This window comes from Triticum dicoccoides, chromosome 3B (genome assembly GCF_002162155.2).
Source record: "Triticum dicoccoides isolate Atlit2015 ecotype Zavitan chromosome 3B, WEW_v2.0, whole genome shotgun sequence".
Lineage (NCBI taxonomy): Eukaryota > Viridiplantae > Streptophyta > Magnoliopsida > Poales > Poaceae > Triticum > Triticum dicoccoides.
In genome coordinates this window covers 592,576,010-592,584,019 of record NC_041385.1, presented here as the reverse complement: position 1 = coordinate 592,584,019, position 8,010 = coordinate 592,576,010, and positions in this window count along the sequence as shown.

Sequence of the window (8,010 nt, the reverse complement as noted above, 5' to 3'; positions counted from 1 at the left end):
GCGGGCACATGGCGGCGAGCAGGTGGTGCTGGACCACCGCGCCGTGCTCCCTTGCTTCGTCGTTGTCTACATGGTCTAGTCTCGGGAGCTAGACAGCTCTGCGAGCCGGCGCTCCAGCTGATCCGACACCCATGGCCATGGATTCATTCTCGTGTTAATCACCACCACTCACTAATCTGCTAACTGCTAGCTAGGCTCTGATCGATAGATCTCCCCCCATCTCTTTATGATCGACCGATGCAAGTTAGGTGTCCATGTGAGACTGTAAAAAATTACATTTCTATTTTTATCCCCAAGATTGTTGACTAAAATTGTATCATATATCAAACAAATACAGCTATTTCTCGAGTTCAACTCATGTCTTACTTTGGGTGCACAGCTGCATATCCATCCATCCTTGTTCTGCATCACTCAGTTTGACATTTTCAGTTGAAGCAAACATGTTCAGGAATGTGTTCAATCTCCACTGCGCGACCTTCTGATCCAACCATCATTGCAAAGCAAGCAGTCAAGTAGCCACTGCCTATGATAGGAATACACGAAGATGGCAGCAGTTAGGACAAAACCTCAGTTGGACAAAGTTCTGCCACTTTATCTGTTCGAACAACACCGTACTGCTTCAAGTATTCAACCAGAGCGTTGTGCTTCTCCGGTGATCCTTCAGTCCAGAATTGCTGCAAGTTAAGCAACAGACACTGAGATGTATCCCTCATAGGTACATTACTTTGGTATCACTATATATGCTAAAAGCACAAACGAGCAACAACGGATATGTGCCTCATCAAAACATTGACAGCATACACAAATATATGATCACTATAGATTGTGTTACCTGCACTTCATACAACATGAAGTTTCTGGGTGCATAATGCCTAGTTTCAGCATAGTTAGGTCCAGATCTAACCTACCTTTCCACAATCAAGGTGCCACGCTTGCAGAAGATAGCTGTAGCGAATTTTTGGGAACCATGGCTTCACTCGTGGTTGGACCTGCTAGGAGCCGCCGAGTTCATAAATATCGCCCTAAATTTCCCTGAGAGCAACCATCAAAATCATAGTCGCTCTGCTTTAGCGCTCTACTCCGATTAGCTAGCCTTCCTGATTCCTAAATCTTGGCTTCATAGAGGACGCCGTGGTGCTTCTCCAGACCGTCCGCCGCCTCGCCACGGATGCGTTCCGCCACGAGTCACGAGAATGTGAGCTGGTCGGAGGACAGCTTCTCCCTGTCCAATTCGATGGCCAATGTCCCTGCTGCCAGTAGAAGGGCGCCGTCCAAGTTCTACCAGGCGCCCGGGATGCCGCCGGCGAGGTGGTCGGGCAGCGATGACCTGCGGGAAGAGGCTGAGCGCAACAGCGAACGCTGCTGGAGGACGTCGAGCGGGACGAGGAAGACATGCCAGGCACGGAAGTAGCGGACGATGCAGAAGGAGTTGTCGAGCACGTTGCGGCCGGCGTCGAGGCCGGAGAGCATCAGGATGACGCCCGAGGCCGTGGGGCGCCGGGGAGCACTACAAAAAAATTCACTTCCGTGATGATACGTGTTTGTCACAGTAGGTCGTGTTTTTTGTCATGCATGTACATTCATAACGATTTTATGACAGAATCAAGATAGTCGTACCTGTGCTGTCGTAGAAGTGTTCCATGATATTATTAAAATTATCATCACGGAAGTATCCACTTCCATGATGATAAATCGCGCGTCACAGAAGTGCTTTCGTCAAGGGTGACCGACACGTGGCATTCATCGTAATGGAACGCCGTTAAGCTATCGGGTCCGGTTTGGATCCGATAGCCCGTTAACAGCCCCGCCCAATGGGGATTTTCCACGTGTAAAATCATCATTGACTAGAGGAAACACGTGTCGGCTCACCGTTGGGACAGATGTGATCCAATCATTGGACCAAAGGCGCCTATGATACGTCGACACATGGCACGGCCCAATAGAGGTCCATTCCTGTGAAAAGGCCGGCCCGTTTGACTTGGTCAAAAGGTGGCGGGCTGGCCCACGAAAAGCATGTTAACGGCATGTCCGCATATAGCCCATTTACAACCCGCTAACCCAGGGCCCGATACGCCCTATTCGAATTAGGCCCAGTAGTGTCATCTGGGCCGTCCAATATGATTCCAGCCCATTTTAACTTCCAGCCCATGTGTGGCCCATGACTTCTTTCGGCCCATATGAGGCCCTTTGTAACTCTTGGCCCATTAACGGCCCGTGGTGAAACTGGACCGTAATGAACAGTGTATCACTTTATACCCATTAACGACCCATTATTCCATTGGGTCGTTTCCAACCCAAGTTATCTATTGACCTTTTCAGGGCCCATTTATTCTTGGGCTCATTTGCAGCATTCGGTTACTTACGGCCCGTTACTATCATTTTCTGCTTGTGGGCCAAATTCAGCCCGTCGTTACAGTCCGCCCGTTTGTGGACCGTTAATAAGTTGGGCCATTTTCATGTCAAAAAACCGTAGAGCTGTTTTCATACAGTTATCAAATACGGCCCATTAACGACCCGTTATGGTCCACGAATAGTACGGCCCATGATTGGCGAAATGATGATACGCCCCGTAGAAGGTCCATGGATTGTACGGCCCGTAGAAGGCCCATGGACCCTACGGCCCGTAGAAGGCCCATGGATCCTACGGCCCATAGAAGGCTCATGGATCCTACGGCCCGTACAGAAGGCCAATGGATCCTACGCCCATAGAAGGCCCGTAGATCATACGGCTCACAGGAGGCCCATGGTTACAATAGTCCGTGTGCTGCCATGATTATTTTGGCCTAGTTACCAAAAATAGGCTATTGTGGCCACTAGAAAATACAGAAAAAGAACTGCAGTGACTACAAGCAAACAACTAAACAAGACAATGAGGAAATAAATAAGCAAGCATTAATGCTAGCCTATTACCGCTATTACACATATTACATCGCACTGGGCATCAAAGTTCGCCACCAGTGCAAATATAGGGAAAAAGCAGCATATTGCATACACTGGCCGTCAAAATTGGCCACCAGTGCAAATAAACGCGGCAGCAAAACAAGAGCATAACTGAAACAACTTCAGAAGAGCTCAAGAAACGTTATCCTGGGTATCCACCATGCTAGCAATAAGCTTAGCAAGCTTATTAGCTTTGTCCTGTTTGACGCTAAAATCCTCCAACGCTTGCTGTTGCACCAGAAAGTATGCATCTAAATGCTCCAGGGACTTCCGCAGTCCTTCCGCTTCTTGTCGTAGCATAGCTGATCGATGTCTTTCAGCTTGTAGTTGAGACTCAAGAAACCGAATTGATTCAGACAGTGAGTTTGAATAGGTGCAAGCGGTAGTGGCCAGTAACTCGAACACTATACCAAGACAGGACTTTGGGGTTGTCTCACTGTCTTCAATATAGTCTTCCTTAGCTGTTTTATCAGCTTTGTTGGAGACCAACAAGGATGTGTCACTATCCTAAACCTTATCTGCATTACTTCCTTTACCATTGCTTAATAAGGCACTCTTCCCCAATATTCTGTTAACATTCTAAAAGAAGAAACAAGCAGACACATAACAGATTTAGCATGTACTAGTATATGAAACTCATTTCGGTGAACCAGTTCATTAGTAAGGTGGACAGGATTAAACTACAAATTCTTCTATTGCCAAGTACTAGTACATAATAAAAAAATCAAACAAACATATATCTATGTCCTATGGTCACTGCATTATCTTGCCAAATCAAAATAGAGACACGGTTCACATCATATCAGTTCAAGACAAAGCAGCAGTGAAAGAATATAAAGCGTGGGAAACTACATGGCACAACAAGATTTCAGATGGGTACCACGGGTCTACATGTACAATAACACTATTGGCTCTGTTATGATGCTAGTAATATGCATGATATGAGAAGTCAACTGTATACACAATTGAAATTGAAACCAACAGAGCTATTGATAAGAGCAAACCTGTTAAAGAAACATGCGTGAACATACCTGCTGTGCCGATCCTTCAATTTAAAATTAAGTTTGTATGAGTAAATACAGTGATACAAGAGCAAAGCAGTATGCACGATAGCAATCATAGTTAAAAAAGGCGCGCCTAGACTCTAGGCATTGGCAAAACTCATTGCGGATAACTACGCTTAATCTGTGCATAATTGCGCATAAGCATGCGCTTTGGTCAATAATGCGCAAGGCGGTGGCAAAATGCACAATTAACGCCTAGCACTTTTTTGAACTATGATAGCAATGGAATCTTAAATTAGAACAGTTGTTCTTCAGGTTTAGGCACTTGTTCTCCATGAACAGAGTACAGTAAGACGCAAGAATAGAGTACTTAAACATAGAAAATGAGCTTATATACCTTACCACATTCTTGGTTCGGGACCAGTACAGAACAAGGCGTTCCCAGTCATCGTCCAGTAAATGTATCTCAGGAGAACGTAAGGGAATTTGATGAGTTTCTTTGCCGGTGAAGTACATTTTCTTCAGGAAATTCCGATACTGCCAACAAGCATTCTTGAATATAGCAGAGGTATTACCACAGGTTACCTCATCCTGAGTTTCCAAATCGGTCCTTCTCTATAGAGAAAAATGGGAAATTTTTCTGTATTATAACCATCATGGAGGTAGGATGTATGGGACAAAGCAAAGTAATTGCCATGAATAACATTACTTACACATAACTCCTGGACAAACACCTGCAACCGGCATTTTCCTTCATCTTCAGTATAATATTTCCAAGATGGGAAGATACGCACATACGATTTAACAACATCAAATGTGATAGCTTCTTAACTACGACTAGCTAGTTGTGCTTCCTCCATAAGAATAGGCGTACTAACTGGTGGAGTTGGGGTTCGCCGTGGTAGTACTGGCCCTTTGGGCACGGGAGCTGCCTTACTAACTGCTCTTGTTTGGGAGCTCTGTGGTGGATATGGTGTTGTGTCAACAGGAACTGGGTTACTATCTGCTAGGGTTGGGGTTAGATTGGGTGAAGCTGGTTCTCTGTCCATCGTGGTGGGGGTAAAATCTGCGAGAGTTTGGGTTATGTGTGGTAGGGCTGGTTCTTGTGCATGTACAACCGGGGTTCTATTTCCACCAAGAGGTAGCACTGTTTTATTTGAAGACCGTGTTTTTAGTCCGCTGGATACTGGCATCACCCGCTCCAATTCAAATGGCTAATAAACAGGAAACATAGTTGAATATACACACATTGTATGAGAGACAGATGCAATAGATAGTGTGGAAAAAAGGCATGAAATAGTTGACATGTATATTGTTTAACTAAAACGGATAGCATGACATAATTTCACATATATGATGTCTATCTAAACTGGATAGCATAGCATAACATAATTCAAAGATATGATGAATAACTAAACAGGATCGCATGACATAATTCACCTACATGGTATCTAAGTAATCAGGATCGCATCATTTAATTCACATATGTGATTTATATGCTAAACAGAGGGCATTCGATATGATGTCTGAACTAAGAACATGGTGTTGAATATTATGTATGTGATGTCTAAACTATGCAATGCAGGACACCATATGCATGATATGAGCTTTATAACCGTGCCAAGTTTGAGCATACACCTCGGTGAGGGAATAGGACTGGTCATCTGTCTCTGAATCCATCTCTGAGGAGCTATCGAGATGCAACAAGTGATCTGCTTCGACAGGTAGCACTGTCTGCTCTGAAGGCCTTGTTTTCACTCCAGATTTTTCCATCTCCCACCCAAATGGTTGATTCACAGGAAGAGTAGTTTAATGTACAAACATTGTCGACAAATGGAAATGTAATGTAGAAAAGGATGGGCAAGATATCATTCAAATATATGATGCCTGGTTAAATAGGATGGCATTGCACATTTCACATATATTATGGCTGGCTAAAAGACATGAGACTGCATAATTCCCATATATGATATAGAAACTAAACAGGTGGCATTACAGAACATGTGTAAACTAAGCAGATGACATATATGATGTCAAAAGTATGCACTGCAAGGCAACATATGCATGATATGACTAGCATCATCATGCCAAGGTAGATCAAACACCTTGGGGGGTAAATAGGAGTGGTCAGCGGCATCTGAATCCGCCTCAGAACAGATATCTTCCTGTGGATTACAATCTGGAGAGGGGTGGGGAGGGTTTGCCATTGAACCCACCATGGAGCGATGTCTGCATGACATTGTATTGCCGCGCAAAACCCTTCTCTTTTTCTCTACATGTTTAGCATGATTGTGTACAATATCTGATATGCATACGAAAAAAATATGGTGAGATTATGTAAGGAGAGCATGCAGAAATTTAGAGTGATGCTAACAACCAGTGGATGGATCCAAAAATAATGATAGCAGGATGATGATTGCTTTAAATTAATAAAAAGACAGATGATGATTGCTTTACTATTTATTTCCCACCCAAGATGAACAACATAGGCATACCCTAGGTGAACCAGATATTAGACAGACATACTATTCATTACTGCCTCGATATGTGCCCCGCAACTAATTTAGAACTCAAGTTTGAACATTAATTTGGACCTGACATGGAGTCCAAGAGGTGAATAGGACGATAAAGTAGCACATAATTTTAAGCAATGCATAACATAAGCAGAAACAAAAGAGTGCGACCTCTCTTGTGGACCCGTGTACTCCTCAGGTTCATCTGCTGAGTCGATGATGGTGATGCCGTTGCGGTGGCTGCCGGCGGCAGGGAAGGATATCTAAGGCAGTGAAAGATGGTCAAGAGTCGTGATGTCTGGTTTGGTGGATTCTTCTGTCGATGGAGCAGCTCAGGTGAGGTGGACGATGTCGCAGCAAGAGCAGGACAAACCACACAAAGTTCCCTTCGACACGTACCTGTAACTGAAGTAATTCTGTAAGGGCTCATTTGGCTTCCATGATTCTTAAAACGCGGGGATAGGAAAAACACCGGAATAGGATAGGAATGCACATGGTAAACAGAGCATTTGTAAACACAGGATTTTTGTCAACTTGGGTGTTTGGTTTACAGGAATTGGAAGAGCAGAGGAATGCAAAGAAACATGGCCAAAATAAAGTGAAACCATATGAAAGCGGTACAGTTAGAATGTTATTCTGCCACTAATGCACTTGGTCTTGTTTTCATGCATAGGATTTTGAAAAGTAAGTCCAAGTGGATGTTTTGCTTCATTCCTTTCAACAAAATGCCTGAATAATTGAATAGTAGAGTGCCATTGGAAAATTCCCTATTGCTATGTTTTTCCGTTGAACCAAAATAGCCCTAATGGATCGACATGAATGTATAGTAATAAGTGATGCAACAAGTGTACAACCTCTTTGCCGTAGCCGTGTCGACCTCAGCATCATTGGGTTGGTCGCTGAAGCAGTTGAGGTAGAGGTGGCTGTCGGAGGTGTGGAGGAAGATTTGAGGAATCTGTAGATGGCGTCCAGGGCACTGCTCTATTGAGATGGATCGTTCTGCCGTTGGAGCAGCTCCGGTGAGCCGTAAGACGTCAAGGCTGAAGCAGCACAAGACAGACATCGTCAATCTCAAGTGGGATTCTAATAGCATCTCCAATAGATGATGTAAAATAGATGTAAAATTTACATCAGCAAAAACCACCTGACTACAACAGATGAGGTAAAAACTATTGGTTCTAAACTTAACTGTCGAAACTGAAATTTACTGCGGAATCTGAATGCTACTGTCGAAACTGAACGCAATGGTAGCAGAGAGGCAATTGACATGTAGTTTAGGGAGGGCCTGCAGTTCATCTTCAACCTGCACCCCCTGAGCCTCCGGCCACCACCGGCCGAACCGCCAGCCCGAGCGCCGCCTCGCCGCCCCGAAACAACCCCCACCACCGCCCCGGCCAGCCCTCTAGGCCCCCGCACCCTGAACCCTAAGACTTAAGATAGATAGTGGGGTACCTCTCCGGCGAGCCCCCGTCCAAGCTGCGGGTGGTTCTTCCTTAACTCCGGCGAGCCCCCCCCCCAACCCCTGAAAATCGACTGACCCAAAAGTTGATTCA